Consider the following 18,777-nt stretch of genomic DNA (forward strand, 5'->3'; position numbering starts at 1 on the left):
TCACAGTCACCCTAAATAAACCTTGACTTTGCAGAGGTGTCAAGGCTGCCTAAGTGTATACTCTGGTTTTAGATGGTGTGAGAGGGGGCAAGGGAGACAGTTCATGGTTCTTTTCATCTAGCATGATATTTATCAATGTACCACTGTCTATAATAAATGGTATATCAGCCATTACCCTTCAATTTTATTGTGGGACAGTGTCCACATCAATGTTGTGATTTCACTTGTCGATTCATTTCCGACTTGTAAGTTTCTTTCTTGCAAGAAATCTGACCTACATGTCCAGAACTTTCAGTTGTTAACATCAACATTACACACCCATCTTCTTTACTGTCACTTGACAGTGACATTGTAGAGCCTTTCGATGAGAAATTAGATGACAATCTGCCTCTTTCAGTTTCAGAGTTCATAAGGGAACATAAGGGTTGTGCACTGCATAATACCCAAGACATTACATAGTGGAATTTTTCCCATTTGAGCAATGTGATGACATTGGGAACAGTGCAAGGCTTCAGACGGTGAGCTGGTGATCACAAGCAAGATTTTCTGCCCCTAGCATAATTTCTGCTGCTAGGAGGACTTCTGGCGAGATTTACCGAATGCGGGGGGTTGTGAGCGGTCACCGTCAGAGGGCTGCTTTCCAAGTAGATTTTCTACATCATTCAGACTCAGATACAGACACCGCCACAGACATTGATTCCCACTTTAGGATTTGCACTGAGTCTAGCACCTCCTGGTGCTTTTCACCAGAAGTCACCTCTGTCAGTGGCCCCACAAAAGAAAAAACTACAAGCTACAATTACAAGCATGTTTAGCGTCGAGGGAAACTAGGAGTACAACCACCCAACGGCATGGCATTCTACCACAGCACACTTAGAAAGAGGAAAAAGACTCTAAGGATTGTTTGTGTTGCAGGGGCGTGTCCTGTCCTGGACAAAAACAATCCAGGGTGTAACATAAGCACCCTTGAATCATGTCGCAAGGGTACCTGCATTTGCGCAAGGCTGCACTCAGTGTGCCAATGCAGGGAAAGAGCAGGAATGCGACATATCTTGATAAATATACATTCCTGCCCCCTCACTTTCACTCAGCATGAAGCAACAAGTGGCCTTTTGATGAACTGGGTCCTGATGCCCTCCATTAAGTGAATAGATGAAGCCTAGCGTATTACATGCCGCTCTTTTTGAAACAAAGACAGTGAACACAAGCATTCTTTGAGTCAAAAATAACATTTATTTTTGTGAGTGGCACAGACTAACATAAAAAAAATCTTGACTGAACATTGTACCATTCTCATAAATAAATTGTCCTTTTTGCACCAGCGGGCACATGTGAGCACAGTCATTGTTGCAAATATATTTGTCTATCTATCTATCTTTCTTTCTATCTATCTATCTATCTATCTATCTATCTATCTATCTATCTATCTATCTATCTATCTATCTATCTATCTATCTATCTATCTATCTATCTATCTATCTATCTATCTATCTATCTATTTACACAATTACTTAAATACACAAATGTGGTTTACATTTTTTAATAAATGAGCACATTCATATTATATATAAAATATATTATATTATGAATATGCACACTATTAAATGTAAACTATATTTAGGTTTAAAAATACACATATATATGTATATAATCTTAACTTACCTGAGATCATGCTGCCTGAAAAAAGAAATAATTACTATTAGAATTTTTAGGAAACAAAACATTACTTACTGATCTCCTACACCTCAATGCTTAGTAGGTTGAGCAGGTCCTGCTCCGTTCAATTATATCTACCCAGTAGTGCATCAAATAGTGCTGGGTATACAGTACGCTGATGTTGCAGCGCATATGTTGCAGATAGCCCTGGGCCTGATGTCTGCTGTCAACATGTGAGGGAGGGGGGTCAGCACCCAGAGCACGAGGTTGGCTAACTCTGCCTCACCAATGATAGTGTGGGCCTGCACCCCCTCGCCACAGGGGGTGAAGGTGACATATGCTGCTGCAGCGGGCACTTTTGCAGTAGCAGCTGCATCACTGCCTGCTTCTACCATAGAGGGGACTGGGATGCCAATCAGGGGAGGACAGGTCAGCAGAGTAGGTAAAACAGAAAGTACACATTTGTAACTAAATAAATACACAAAACAGTAAAATAACACATAAGGAAAGTCAGAAAGTAAGAAAAATAAAGTAAAGAAAATGTGGGATTTGGATTGGGATCAGAATGGGGTGGGGAATTGGGTTAGGTGGGGCCTAGGAATTGAAAAAAACATGTGGGAAAGCTAGGCAGGAGCAGTGTGGATAAAACAAAATGGCAGCATGCTTGAGTGATGTGCATTTTTACCCCACTGGCAGAACTCCACAGAATCTTGCGAGTTTCGCCCAGGCCCAAACATTACTTGACATCACTAAAAGATGACCTTTCTCCATTCCTTGTCTGTCTCTCTTTTCTTTCTTTCTTTTTTTTTTTTTGAGCAGAGCATTGACAACATAACACTCACACAGGAGATATGAGCAGAAAAACATCAGCTGATCAGCATGATACAAATATAGACAAAATCAATACGTATAAAACACAAAGTAGGTGTAAGAAGCATATTTCTTCAAAGATTCAGGCACGTAAGCCATTTTCTCGATGATAGCAATAATAAAACAGGCTTAAAGTTATATTCAAATAATTTTCACAAAAGTGCTAAAGTGCTAGAGAATAAAAATATTAAAGTGCTAATGTGTTAAAGTGCCAGAATTCTAAAGTGCTAGGACTGCCAAAAGGCAGCCTCCAGTCCCCAGGGCTACAACCCCCAATTTCGCCAGTCTTAAGATTCAGCAGAATCTTAAATTCATTGTTGGAATAGGACTGTTAAACAATCTATTTTTCCCGATTCCTTAAATGCTTGTAAATTGTATAAAACTTTTTGGACGCACCCACCCGCCTCGCATAGGTTTCCCCGAAAGCCCTTGTCCATTTCATTTTATTTACCCACTTCTCAAATGTGGGTGCTTCCGCTGACCTCCAAATATGGAGAATTAAAGCTTGTGCAACTAGAGAGGAGATAGAATGAAAAATCCCCTCAGCTTTTGTCAAATTTGCCCTATATTTCCAAATTCCAAAGAGGGCAACCTCAGCTTCTAACTGTACCCTCTTCTTGGTTGCCCGATTTAAAGCCGAGAAAATCTCACCCAAGAAAGAACCCAATCTTGGACACGTTAAAAAAATATGTAGCCAGGTGCCTTCACCTTCTGCCTGGCAACGGAAAGATCTATTTCGACTTAGGGGTATTTTTTATTAAGAGTTTTGGGGGTAAAGTATGCGAACCACTGGGACAGAAAGGCCATTCTTTTAAAATTGGCTGCTCTCAAGGCCTTACTCCCCAACTGGCATATGATTTGCCATTCATGACTGGAGAAGGTAAATTGAGTCCCGGGTCACTCTTTCTAGATGTTTCTCAACGGGGAACATCGTTTACAACGCGGTGTTTACACCGCAGTGCCTTTACGACGATGCCATTACAACGCAAGTCGTTACTACGACTTGCGCTGGATGGCGCTGTTGGGCAAAGAATGTTGTAATTTTATATTCCAACACCTTCCCTACTGTTACGTGGACTGGTGTTGTAATATAAAATTATAATATTCCAAAATCCGCGCCCTCCAACGCAAGTTGTTGTAACGACTTGCGTTGTAATGCCCGCGTTGTCAAGTACCGCGATCTTTTAGATCGCGTTGTACTGACATACATCCAAAAGGGCGGTCGCCAATTTAGCTGGCACGTTAAAAGAGAACTTTTGTCTATTTAGAAAATATAAATCTCTAAATATTTTTAAAAGGGTGGCTTCCTCTGATCCCTACTTCTCATCTGCACTTCTTGCCAGGTTGTTACTCTATTCTGAATTGAGAAATGGCCTATCTCTTCCAGCCCATAGTCCTTCCAATTTCTAAGGTGGATGGATTTGAAGGTCAAGATTTTTACATTCTCCCAATTTCAGATAATGGAACGCGAAGGGGCAAATACATTTAAAAAAGGATTGGAGTCTAGTAGAATAGTCCTTCAAAGTCTTATATCTTGTCCTCTTTGGAAGTTAGGAGGTTTTTAAAAATGGCGCGATCTGGGTATCTGATTCCTGCACCATTTTATCCCCCCAAAAATTGTCTTTTAAACCATTTGAAGTCAGTAGACAAGCAGTTACATCTAAAAAGGCTGCCTCGTAATATGTACGAACGTGGGGCAAGGCAAATCCGCCCTGGTCAATAGCTAATTGTAGTACAGATAGCTTAACCCTTGATGTCTTCTTCCCCCAGACAAACTGTCTAAACATTGTTTCAAGCTCCTTACAATAACTAATATTAATTTTAATAGGTACATTTATAAAAAAGAAAGACAAGCAAGGGAAGTATAGACATTTTAATAAGGGATACTCGGCCTATCAAAGTTAAAGGTAATAGCAGCCAATTCTCCAACAGGTTCCTAATTTTACCCTCATAGCTTCCTAATTTAGCTTGTCTAACAGTTGGTATTGATCAGAGACTTATATGCTTGAATAACGTATGGGGTCGGGCTTGGCGGCTTGATGCCATAAATAGACTGGAAGAAAGTTTGTGTCAGAGTTCAAAACAAGAATTTCCTTTTTATTTTGGATTTTTTTATAGCCCCCAATCGGTTCAAATTTACTTAAATCTGTTATAGCCTGTTCCAAATTCTGGCTGTCAGGGCTTAGATAGAAAATGATATCGTCCGCGAATAACTTAAGTTTGGACATGCCCGAAAAAGACGGTATTCCAGTTAACCAGGTCGAACACTTTTTCGGCATCGACCATCATAATGCAAGCTGGGGGTAAATTGATGTTACACTAATCAAGCACTTGTATTAAGAGTTCAGTATTTGATGACATTGCTGTCCCTGCTATAAACCCAGGTTGATCCTTATGGATTATTTCCTGTGCAACTGGTGTAAAACTCTGCACCCAAGTCTTCATTAAGATCTTGTAATCAGAGTTGAGGAGACTAATGGGTCTATAGGAATTGGCATCCTTTGGGTTCCTGCCCTTTTTCACAAAACTAACTACTATCTCCTCTTTGAAAGACAAAGGTACCTCTCCGACATTTTTAATATGATTGAATAACTTGGTCAATGGCGGGCTCAACTCCTTTGCAAATGCCTTATAAAATTCTATAGGCAGCCCATCATCTCCACAGGCTTTAGCTACAGCAGTTGATTTCAGGGCTAGCAGGTTTTCAGCACTTGATATATCTGTTTTTAACTGTTCCACAAGGAAATTAGTTAGTTTTGGAGATTTACACTGTCAAAATAGTTCTGTATGATGTCTGGCCCAACTGGATATTCTGTTGTATAAAGCTGTTGGTAGTGTTCTATAAAACCACAAGCAATTTCATCCCTATTTGAGACTATGGATCCGGTCTTGGGATTTACCACCTCTGGGACTAAAACCGCTTACTGTCTGGTTTTGATGGTACCGACTAGCAGTTTACCCACCATTTGGCTTTCTTCGTATACCCCTTGCTAGTAGGTTAAAGAGCTACTAATTTATTCTAGTACAAAGATTTTCCTCAGCGCCTTTTTGGCATTTTCCAGCTGGTGCTGTTGACGCGCATTTCTCTGGTCTTGTGCACTCTCCACTGCCTGCTGTAGTTCTGCTATTTTTGTGCTACATGCTTTGGCCTGCGCGGTCAAAAAGGAGATAATTTGTCCACGCACAGCAGCCTTGAACCCCCCCAAACTGAGAAGGGTTCTGCCGTTTCCTCATTAAACCTAAAGTATTCTAAAATCTTTACCCTTAGCCCTTTGACAATCCATCTGCCACCTGGATCTCTCCCTCCTGACCTCATCAATTTCTAGGTCAAGCTTATTTTATGCGTGGTCAGAGGAGGAATTAGCCCCTATATCAGCCTTTAGAATGCTTAGTATCCTTGATGTTAAAAAAAAAATCGATACGAGATGCTGTCTGATATCGTCCAGAATGGCATGTATAACTGCTTGTAGCTTGATTGGCATAACGCCATGGATCCATAAACGGATGGTCCTGCACTATAACCTAAAAAAGTTATTTTGTGTTCGGTTTCAGTTTTTTTAAATTTTTGTTATAAGTGTCTTTTTTAAGGACCTGGATATAGTTGAAGTCCCCTCCAGTGTAATCTGACCAGGCGCTCCCCTTAGCAGCTCATTCATTTTAGCCAAGGTTGAGGTATCATTCATGATCGGGCCGTAGTAGTTGACGAAATTCAAGATACTCCCATTTAATTTTGCCACTACCCAAAGCCATCTACCCTGAGGATCTCCGAACTTGCACATATTCCCTGGAGAAATTTCTGGAAAAATAGATGGCTACACCTCGCATTGCCAGCCCCGCTGATGCAAAAAAAGCATCAGAAAATGCTCTTGGCAAAAAGAGCTTAGGTGTATTTGAATTTAGGTGAGTCTCTTGGAGGAAAAGTACTTGGGGCGAGAAGGAGACCAGCCATTTTATAAGCCCACCATATTTCTGTTTGTTAAGCATTCCATTCATGTTAACTGACATAATACTGCATTTACTAGCCATGCCTATTACTTATATAGCCTTGATTATTAATCTGGTGCTGAATCCTACTTACTCCTCTCTTTGTTCCCTCTGCCACTGCTCTTTTTACTTTTAACAAAGAAAAGAGTATAAAATTCCTAGGTGATATGGTAATCACCATTAAAACGCCATAGCTAGTGAGGTTTGGCAACGTATTACAGGAGGTCAAGGTGGGGAATTCCTCCTTTCTAAACTAGGGGGCTCTCACATACCCAGCCACCTAGGTGTCATGCTTCATCATTTGAGCCTGCTCTTTTTTACTGCCATATAACACACCCACACTCCCACCCATAGCCCCCCAGAGATGTGAAAAACCCCACCGGCCACATCTCGCCCTCCCCTGATGCATGATGGGGTGCCTTGTCATTGCACCCTAGGTGAATCTTGCTCCCCCCACCCCTGTAGATGCATTAACACTTAAGTAAGCGCCAAATAATTTTGCAGATGAAATTTCTTTCAACAAGCCCTGAGCTTCTTTTACTGAGGAGAACATATGACATTTCCCTCTAATAAGTGCACACAGCTTTGATTGCTCGGCTATAGAGGCCTGCGCCACTTGAGCTTTAAAAAGATACAAAAGTTTAACAAATTATATTCACCTACGTGCAGCTGCGGCGGACATATCTGAAAAAATCCAGCATTTAGAGAGCTTGTTCACAAGGAATTGTTTCTGCTGTATAGCCTTGTTCAGGATCCTCTCTTTAAACCGATAGTCTGCAAAATTCACAAGAATAGTGCATGGGATTATGGAATTGAGAAGAAGATGTGACAGAACTTGATGAGCCCTAGTAGTTGTAAGGTCACCCGAGAACTCTGGCAAAACCTTCTGTTTAATAAAGTACTCGACCCAATGGAGAGTTAGAGAGCCTTCGCTCCCCTCAGGTACTCCAACGAAACGTAGATTCAAACGTTGAGAATGATTTTCGAGTTCCTCTGGTTTATTCTCCAAAGCGGCTTTATCCTTTACAGCCTCCTTTATTTTCAGGCTCATTATATTAATTTAGTCCTCTAAGACCTAAATCCTTGACTCAGCTTCTTGGACTCTGACCGGGAAACAAGCCACAGCTTCTTCAATTTTTGTTAGACGAAGATGGAGGGAGGCATTCTCACTCTCTTGAGACTTCTTCATTTCTCTAATTACATCCAGGATCAAATGCAGCATAACTTTTATGTCCATTTGCTGGGTACTGGCTTCTTTGAATAATGTCTGAAAGTCACACTGTGGTAGTTTCTGTTGTGGTTTCTAATTTTGCTTCTCGATCTTGACTAACAGGACTAAAGAATCTGAACTGGACTGACAGTCCGTCTGAGACAGTGGCTGAGACGGTGCCTGTACATCTAATGATGGTTCTGTTGCATCCTTCAAAGGTGACAGGACCACTTCTGAGGCCATTGTGGAAGTCTGAGTAGATGTGGCAGCTAAAGCGGATGTTGTAGATATAGCGGACTGTATTTTCAGTGATTGGCTGAGCTTTTGTGGTTGCAAGGAGGTTGCATTGGCAGGTAGCAATGACGCCGATCTCTGGGTCTGTAGTGGCAAAGATGCAGTTTGAAGAGGGGTGTTGGTGGACACCCCCCCCGTCCTATCCTCCCTCCCTCTCCTCCGCCCCTTGGGTATGGTCTGCTATTGATTTAGCCTGGGCTGGGGCTGACTGTGTGGCTTTTTTGTTGAAAAGTGGAAAATCTTTCGGGTTTCTCGTCATATCTTTGTTTCCACTAGCAATTGACTCAGCAAATGAATCCTTTCCCATGCTGGGTGGACCCTCGGTTACCCTTTGTGAGAGGCGTCTGCCCCCTCTAGACAGAGTTCATGGAGTACGTGGAGTTCTTCTTCAGAACTCTCATGACTTTAATTTAAATTGACTAGATTTGAAGTATTCTTGACTCTTGCCACAAAAGGCTGCTTTTGCCTGAGCTAATCATGTTTTAGTCTTGAGCCATGCCTCGGAATCAACTTTTGAGATAACATATGCCAGTTTGAGGTGTTTACCCATCTCTCCCTTCCTTTCCTGAGCGCAGAGCAGCCCTCACCAGATGGCCAAAAACCTCGATCAATTAACTACAGTCCAGTTTACAGACTCCAACTCCGATGGCACAGGTAACCAACCAAAATACATGGCTTCCAACAACATGAGCCTCCTGCAATACCAGCCCTTTCCCATCCTTTTTTTCCCCCTTCCTCAGGATACCCGCTCGGGTGATTTAAATGTCTAACACAAATGCAATGTCATGCGGAAGGCTCACCTCAAAGAGCTTGATTACGTAGCTTTATTATTGCTTACCTCCTCGTTCCTCGCATTGACCCCTTCAAATCTTGGGCAAAGAAAAAGGCATCAATGAAATAGGAGCTGGATTCCAAAACTGCATGAATCTTCAGAGAGTCAGCCCGATTCCAAAGTCAGTCACAGCCACTGAACAATCCCATGGCCACAGCTCGCTTCTAGCAAGGTGGTTCCCTCTGCTGGCGTGCAGCCTCCAGAGCCAGCAGCGTGCCCTAAAATAAACAGCTGAAAGCAGCCAAGATCAGCCCCAGCCAAAATTGCCACAGCCGCCCTGAAAACATGGTGCAGTAGTCGTTCCGTCGAAAATCTTGCTATTTTTGGTCCAGTCGCCAGAGTGCCACCGCGGCGGAATTTAAAAAAAGGACAGTCCATTTTCAACCTTCCTTTAGTGTTGCTGAAGCATCAGCGGGAGGCCAAACTTCTCGCGTCTCGAGCTGCATTCTCCTTTATCAGGGGAGGAGCGAAGATCACCTGTAGCTACAGGAGGGTGGAGCACTCCAGCAGCATCTCCCCAATTCTCTCTTTTCTGTTGAGGTTCATTTTCATTTTATTTAATATTTATGTTGGCTGGCTTACCAACCAGTAGTTGTGATGAATAGCAGGGCCTTTGGTAAAACCTTATTTCCATTTTTCCTATTAGCTCTCAATGATAAACCTCTGTGGGCAATTGCATTAATAATTTAGTCAAGCACTTTGAAATAATATTCATTGTTACATATTGGAGAGGCATATCAATTTTAAAATATTTTCTGTCTGTGTTGGGGTACAGATTTTATTGCTGCTAAGTCCTTTTTCTGTATACATGATGGTCAACATAGACTCCATATTCAAAAGAAAGACAATGTGCATAGCTGGTTTCCTGGAGACATATATTACAAGGAGACCACACCCCACATCTTTCTGACGGCTGCTTGGAAAGTAGATGATAATCTGCTGCACCCTGAGAATGATTAACAGGGAATAAGCAAGTAGAGATGAGATAGCCCTGATATTCTTGGCATGGCTTTTCCTACAAACCATTTTTTGCCATTACCCCGCCTCCTTTGCTGAATTATTTGTTTTGGCTTTAGAACTCTCTGCACTCTGTGACTGCCAACTAGTGCTAAAGTGTTAGTGCTCTCTCCCTAAATCATGGTACATTGTCCTACCCTTGATTGGCACATTTAATGTATTTATTTTAAGTGCCTAGTATATGGTACTACATGTTCCCATGGTCTGCACATTAAATGCTACTAGTGGGCCTGCAGCACTTATCATGCCCCCCACTAAAAAGTAGCACTTTAAAACATGTCTCTGGCCTGCAAGTGCAGCCTGCAGTGCATTTTTGAACTGCCATATCGACCTTGGAAAATAACATTTTGCCAGGCCCAAATCTTTATTTCCAATACTTATAAGTTACCTCAAGGTAGGCATTAAAGACTGTTAGGGCAGGGTGCATTGTATTTAAAAAGTAAGTCATGTGCCCTCAAGTTTTACATGCTCTGGCAATGAAAACTCTTAAGTTACTTTTCACTGTGGTAAGGCTATCTCTCCAATTGAATAACACAAGGGTAACTTTTTAACTTAAAAGTCAATAGGCTGTGCCCTGTCTTCACACAAAGGACTCACTCATCGATCCATCTAAGGTGCATAACCGGTTGGCCTAATTTCATAGCGGCTTTCTTCTCTATAACAGCAAATTCTTTTCAGAGGTCCTTTGCAGAAGGGGTGTTCGACCTTGTGGAGCCCTTATCAGCTGCAGCTTGCAGCTTCCAGCTTCCTCCTGAGACCTTCTGCAACCTTGACCTGCTGAAACTTTATCTTCACAGATATTTTTCACTGCGTTTCTAAGTTAAAGGTAAGCCTTGACTGAGCCCTATCCACTTCTTGTATTGGACCCAAGCTCCATAATGGTTAACGTTGTTTCTTGACTTCCTAGCTGTCCAAGGGTGTTGCTTTGATATTTTTACCTTAAACTAAAAAATTATAAATTTGGTTCTTCTGATTGGTTTGTTGTCATTTTGGTCTCAAACACCGTAAGACATTTATTATATTTTTCTAAACTGGTGGGGGGTTTCTCTTGTGATGTGTGGTGTTTCACTTTATTTCTGTTGTGTGCTGCATAAATATGTTGCAGATTGCCTCTAGACTAACCCTGACTGCTTTGTGCCAAGCTACCAGAGGACTGGAATGGATAATAGATGCTATCAATGAGATAGCACCATGGAGTACTAAGAATCCTAAGAGACAGAAGGCATCAGCATCATGGTACAATGAAACCCTTGCTAAAGCAAAGAAAGAGTGTAAGAAGTTAGAGCGAAAGTGGTGCAAAAACTTCTGCAACATGGCCAAAGATTGCTATAAAAAAGAATTAAAAAAGTACCATGCATTAATTAAGGAAACTAGGTGCGAGTTCTACACAGCAAGATAGTAAGCGTGAGTAGCTCCTCAAAATAAATGTTTTCTATATTAAAATCTCTTAAATACTATTAAAACCATAAGAATGAGGAAATACCCTCAATAGAAAATTGCAATAAAATTGCTGAATATTTTGAAGGGAAGGTGGCTAAAATATACCGCAGTTTTCCAATAGAAGCACGACAGGGGAGCAGTGTAGAACCAAGGAAGGAGTTTTTAATAGAAAGACTCAATGAATTTAAAATGTCAGAACCTAACGAACTTAAAATAATTGCCAAAGGAATTAAATCAGGATCCCCACATGATCCTGCTCAGCCAGAAAAATTATTGATGGGACCAGACCTTATCATGCCATACATCTCTGAATTAATCACCACCTCCTTTCAGAAGGGGGAAGTTACTAACAAATGGAAACAAGCAATAGTACGTCCATTGAAAAAGAAACCATCTATAGACCAAGCAGTCCTAGAAAACTTGCGCCCTATCTCGTTTTTGCTGTATGTCGCAAAAACTGCGGAGACATTAGTAACAAACAGCTAACAACCCATATACAGAACAATGGTTTACTACACCCATCTCAATCTGGCTTTAGAGCTTCCCACTCTACTGAGTCAGCTTTGCTATTGGCCACAGATACAATGAGACAATGGGTGGACGCGGGACAGACAGCTGCAATATTCCTACTGGACTTAAGCGCGGCTTTCAATACCATCTCACACGGGCTGCTTCTGCACAGATTAGAAGAATGCGGTGTAGAAAGCACTGCACTGCGATGGCTGACATCCTTTTTATCATCACAAAGTTTCCAAGTATTGCAACAATCACAAACATCGAAGAGTATCTTACTGTCCCAGGGAGTCCCACAGGGGTCAATCTTGAGCCCCACGCTTTTCAACCTATATGTGGGACCTTTAGCAGAATTAGTGGAAAAACACCAGGTAAACATCGTATCATATGCTGATGATACTCAGCTGATTGTAACACTCTCGGGAAACAACAAACAGAAAGCGCTCAATTTCTCGAGGTGTTTAGAGGACGCGGCAAAATGGATGTCTGATCATTGCCTGAAATTGAACGGAAACAAAACAGAGGTGATGATAGTGGGTAAAACCCCGAACATATGGTCCTCTGTGTGGTGGCAAGAAATATTGAGTCCTGTACCCACAAAGAAAACAGAGGTTAAAAATGTGGGAGTCTGGCTGGACACTAAACTGTCTTTCGATGTTCAGATACGGAAGGTAGTGGGTAAATGCTTTGGCACCCTAAAAACTTTGAGGAAAATACTGGACCTACTACCACCTAGCACAAGGAAAACCATAGTGCATGCTCTGGTGACTTCCCAATTAGACTATGGGAACGTATTATACCTGGGAGCACCAAAAAAGGGGCTAGCCAAGCTACAGTTAGTACAAAATGCGGCAGCTCGGTTGGTATTGAGCCTCCCTAAAAGAGCCTCGACAAAAAAAGCTCTAAAGGACTTACACTGGCTGACGGTAGAAAAACGAGTACAATTTAAGTCATTGTGTTACTGCCATAAAATTCTTGCAATAAAAGGCCCATGATACCTGCACCCTTTAATAACACATTACATCCCTGGCGGCAATTTGTGATCAGAAGGAAGAGCGTTGGTAAAAATCCCAAGAATACGTACCACTAGAATGGGGGTAAGGTCTTTTAGATACCTTGAGGCAAAATCTTGGAACAAGCTCCCTGAAACGCTAAGAATGGAACAATGTGAAACCACATTTAGGGTAGAATTGAAAACTTGGCTCTTCTCCTCTGCATTGTGATGCTAATAAAGGCAGCAACAACACCCCGTATTAGATTTGGGAGCTGCCTGTACAGATCTCCTTAACTAGTCCACTCAACACGGGGACATGCCGGTTGGCGTAACCAGGCGCTTTAGAAATGAATAAAATAAATAAATAAAATAAGAACAGGGTAATGTAGGGATTTTAGTGGTGCACAATGATAGTAATTGTGGCTGTTGCTTGAGCAGGGTTTACAACCCCCTATACCAACAAGTCAATTTGTCACAATCCCCAAATCCAGTCCCCAGTACACTCCTGGACATGTGAAGGATTCACAAGAAGGACCGCCCTGCTGCCCTACTTCCAGTATGACTGCCCTGCTGCCCCTCAGCTGAAAGAACTGTCTTGCCTCCCCACTGTCTGAAGAACGAGAACTGGAGCGGCTCCGTGACCCCAGTATCACGGGTGAATCCAAGGGTTATTTGGCTGGCCTCCTGTTTGAGCTATGAGGACATAACAAGCTCCTGAGGCATGGAATCTGGCTGCTGGCCTCTGCTTGAATGAGTACTAACTCCCCAAGTGGTGCCCCCCCAGGTCATGGACTATTGATGTGGTGCACGAGTGGCTCACTCCTACCAGAGTCCACAATCATGGATTAGGAAACATTTTCACCAAAACTGATCTGAGAACTAAAAGGAGACTGGGACCTACCTACAAGCCGATTGCATTGCCGGTGGACTTGACTTTTTCGTGGTTCTCACTACATTATTCTCTGGAGCAACACATCCTCTTCACCAGGCTCAATGACAACCAGCACCTCATTGTCAATGGCAACCTTCTAGGCCTGAACATCCATCTTTTTCTGCCATCGTCAACTAATTCACCAAGACCTCATCCAGTGACTGCCCATCATCAACACCTTTCCCAGAACTACAGCTAGGGTGGGAACGAAATATTCCATTCCGCCTGTAGAATTGGTGGAATTTTGCCGACAAGAGTAATGCAGAGTTTCAGCCACATTCTGCCAATCAGTCTGTGGTGGATTTTGTCTCGCACAAGGCTCCAGAATGGTAAGTTGGGGAGTGAAATGTGACATCCCCTTGCACAATTTTTGTTCTCTAGGAAGATATCTGGCACCATTTGCTCTGATTTGTCTATATCACAGTGCGAGCAGTGCGATGTGCCTATTTCTGCCCATTGGCAGGACTCCACGGAATCTCGTGAAATGTTTATATACGTCCACGGAATTCTGCTGAGTCCAAAACCTTTTCTTTCAATTTCTTCTAAGTCCAAAGGTAAGTTGAGATCAGGCCCAAACCACCCCTTGTATCTGACTTGTACTCTAATGTTGACGGCTATAACTTTTGACTTTACCCCAGTCTTGCACGACCAGAAACCCGGGTTGCCGCTTTGATGTTTAATGTGCTAGATTCCACTAAAAATTTTAAAAATACATAACTCTGATTGGATTTAATTTGTTTTAGTGTCATGTTAATTATTGCAATGTTTTATACAACTAAATTAGTTTAGGATAGCATAGATTAATTTACAGATTCACCATGACAAGAACTGTCATTGTTGCCTGAGTGGGGCTTCCATCTCTTTTAACTTATAACCCAGTAAAAGTTGTGAACCATTTCCCATTACACCAGCACCTCTATTGTGTATGGTCACAACCCAGTACTCTGAGGCTCCAGCCCTCTAGGGTTACCTGTCAGATTAGACTAGACTAGATTAGCAGTTTACATTTTTCAGCTAAAAAGCGGCGCCAGGACTTACAAAAATTCTGAAGTCGTGTCCATATATATGCAAATCATAAACACCTATTGATAGATACTGCACATGGCTTAAATGATTATGAAGATGTGGACAACTTTGTATTTTATGGGAAGTCTGACAAGAACAAACCAGTTATTGCAGTTCCGAATCAAAGAAAGATATCCGTATAACTCATTTAGTGGATTCTGATTTGCCTGAAACAATCCAATCATACAATTCATGTGAGAATTGCCAGAACAATGACTCCATAAAAATTGTATTTTACTTATTTGGAATGGCCCAAGACTAATCTACTAGAGAGCTGAAATTTAAAACTGATGTAGGTCCTTCTGTTACATGTAATCATGACATTTTAATTACCACTTTGTCATTTTTACATTTCACAGCCCTTACTAAAGGGTGAGCCACCACTGGGCAAGCATTGTGAAACAACTCACCCTTGGTTTAGGCCATAGGAAGTCCAGATTTCTGCTAAAATAATGTGTATGCCTCTATGCTGGTCACAGTTCTCATTATTCCTGCCTTTGCTCTGGATCTCCTGTCAGAGACCTTTGCAGCACTAATATTGTCCCTTTACTTTCTTGGCAGGGGCAATAGCACTGTGCAGAACTCACAGTTCAGCCCTGCAGATGGCAGAAAATGGACACTGTTGTGCCTTTTTTTGTCTCAAGAGTAATGATTTTGTAGTATGAATAGCCAGTGGAGTTTGTGCAGTGGCGCAGCATTAGACACCCTATGTTCCAGGCAAAGAATATATTTTTGTTTTGGAAAAGCTCCACTTCCACAGGCCTTCTCAGCTGTACCTAATAAATATGAAAGTGCTACCACAATGAGCTGCGGGAGTGCACAGATTGATGACAAACAGAGTGGTCATGTGCTAGCGGAGAAATGCTGCCGCATGAATCAAGGAGTCCTGCCTACAGATCTCTTAGCCCCCCTCTTCACTTTCCTTGCCCTTGACTACCTTGAATACAAACAAGAACGCAGACTGATGAATATGTGAACTTGGAAGATGATTGAGAAGGAAGATAGCACAAGAGTGCACAGGGTCAGACTGATTTGCATATGGCCATTTCTGAACTGGGATGGCAGAGGGGGCTAAAGAACAGTAATGGATTAAACCCAGATCTGTTGACTGAGTGTGACTGTTTGATTGGTTCAGATGCTCCGTCCATCACCACCCCCTTTGTACCGCTTTGTTCGCCATAAGATGGCAGGGTATGCTCAGACGTGAGTCCCTTGCTCACTTTGCCACTGGATTCAAGCAAGCCTGGCTGACGACGACTGAAATGCCAGAAACCGGTCCTAGGAAGCTTGTTTCCGGTCCAGGGAAGGCATGGCTTGGCAGTTCGGGCTGGACTGTTCCCATGAGGCACAGGGTCAGACTGATTTGCATATGGCCATGTCTGAACTGGGGTGGCAGAGTGGGCTAAAGAACGGTGATGGATTAAACTCAGATCTGTTGACTGGGTGTGAGTGTCTGATTGGTTCAGATGCTCCGTCCATCACCACCCCCTTTTGTACCGCTTTGAATAATAAGCAGCTGTTGTTGTGCTCATCTGTAGACAAACAGCGCCACCATGTGCTGGTGTTGACAATTAGATGCCGGTGCCGAGCACCAGAAACCACATCTCAAATTAAGCACATGAGCACAGTTGCACTGTTGTGTTCGATTTTTGATTCCGCATGCATTTCCCGATGCATGCCCTTATATAGATATATTTCACATTGCCCTTATATAGGCATAGATATCCAGTCCTCATTTAGGCATAGTCCATGCTGCCCAAATACAGGCATGACTACTTCCATCCGTTCAACTACGTCACAACGAGTTCTAGGAAAACCAGGCTTTTAAGCTGTTAGGGACTTCCCCTTGCTTGGATATTGATTTCTCCAAGAACTCTGTTATTATGTATGAACATGTATTCCTTAGGGGTTTATTCATGACGTTCATATGCCCAACTTTACGTCAATACTGGCATTCCTAAAACACCTTCAAGGTATAAATATACCTTTACTTGCTATGGGAAAGCAGGGTGTAATTCGGTGCAGTTCGACTACCTACTTGCACGACGCAGCTCGCTACAGCAAGTGCCGAAAGAAGCTAAGTCTCCAGCTGACACACTGATCAGAAGCTGTCATCCTCCTGCCGAGAAATCCAGCTCCAGTGTTTCTGACTCCCCTTGCGGGGTGTTGGGAAATCGAGTCCCGAGACAGAGATACCAACCTCTCATTCTAAGGTATGGAGCTGATTAGAACCTTTTGGCAATTCTTGGCAGAACTAAACCTATGCTAAAGACAAACACTTACTTATTCCCTTGTACTAGACCTAGGTTAGGTACTTTGGGGTAGGCATATTTTAGAAGCACCAGTTGAGTATTTTAGCCTGTGGTATTTATGTATCTATTTCTATATGACATAGCAACAGACAATGCTATTACAGTATTATTTTATATTACTGTTTACGCTGTACACATTATACTTCTCATTCTGTCTAACGATTGTAGCAGTTCACCTCTCTTGCATGAGAAAGAAGACTGAAACACCTGTCTCACTATTTCTGTGCAACTCTGTAGAAACGAAGCATGCACGATTGACTGAGTGAAATAGTTATCTATTGTTTCCACGACTCTGAAGATACTGTTTCGGTTTTTAAGGGAAACAAAGTTGTCATGTTTATGCGGTTGTCAGAAACTAATCACTTCTTGTTTATTCGAGAAAGTTTTTAGTGACCTCTGAGTTAGGTGGCACACACAATTAAGTTTAATATACTCTAAAGAGACATACTGACTTCAGTCCTATGTCAAATCGTTAGTGTATATTAGTGCAATGCGCAAAGCCTATTGGGAATATAGGATCTACACTACATGGCGCCCAACGGTTTGGTAAGGCACTAATTTAACACTAGATACTACAGTAACTCTGTTGTGCTTTTCTCAGAGACCCCCTTTTCCGTGATACTCCAATAGATGTATGGAGTTGGTAAAGGGATAATAGCTGCCATAGCTGAGTAGGACGAAAAATCCTACGTATTAGCTTTTTGGTTTGTTCAACGTTGAAGGATACAGTCAAAATGTTGTGCACCTTATCTTTGTTCCCTTGAAACTTGCTCTGCAAACTTTCAGTCAACAAAATGGCCGACGAGGACACCAACACCGAAAACGGTGGAGCTGCGGTTGATTCAGCAGCTTTCAACCAAGAAACCAATGAGAATGTTGTAGTCATTCCTCCAAATTTAAGGAAAGGCATCATTATAAAACTTATAAAAATTGGCCTACCATCAAGAGGCGGTAGGGCAGTTTTTGTGATAGTGGCACATGAATATCATCAGACAGAGTTATTCTATTCATGGATAATCTTCCAAGAAGCAAATCCAGTAACATACGTTTCACTTCTACAAAGAAGATGAACCACCAGAGGAATACATTCCTTTAGAGTATATTGAGATTCCACTAACATACCAGGAGCATGAACTCTGGTTTAAAGGCACCCTAAAACATTTAAATCACATTAGCAGGCTCGGTCCACTAGGTAGACCAGGAGCAACATGGCCGATTTTAGTCGGCTATACACCACATCCTGACATTGAAGAAATGTCAAATGAAGAGTTACTAACTCAACTAAAAGAGTTAAAAAAAAAACGGACAGACAATTGGTTCAATATGTCATGCAGGCTTTTACAGTCCAACCACCAGTAGTAATTCCACAACATACCTCTCACAAGGGGAATACACTGAAAATCACACCACAGACTTTACACTCAGTCATAGGTAAACTACCTGCAAATCGTGAACAAATTCCATTCAGGATAACTCAACCAAATACACAAATTGAAGCAGTATTTCCTAATAATAGCCCTCATGAGAAACACAGAATTTTAACAATCTGTCTACCAATGGAGATCATACCACATTTGGAGGACTGCCCCACTTTGCAAAGTCTTTGCTGCTATCTACACTAAAACACATGGTGTTCCATCCATGGCAGTGATACCAGAT

The sequence above is a fragment of the Lissotriton helveticus genome, chromosome 10 (genome assembly GCF_964261635.1).
Source record: "Lissotriton helveticus chromosome 10, aLisHel1.1, whole genome shotgun sequence".
In the NCBI taxonomy this organism is placed as follows: domain Eukaryota; kingdom Metazoa; phylum Chordata; class Amphibia; order Caudata; family Salamandridae; genus Lissotriton; species Lissotriton helveticus.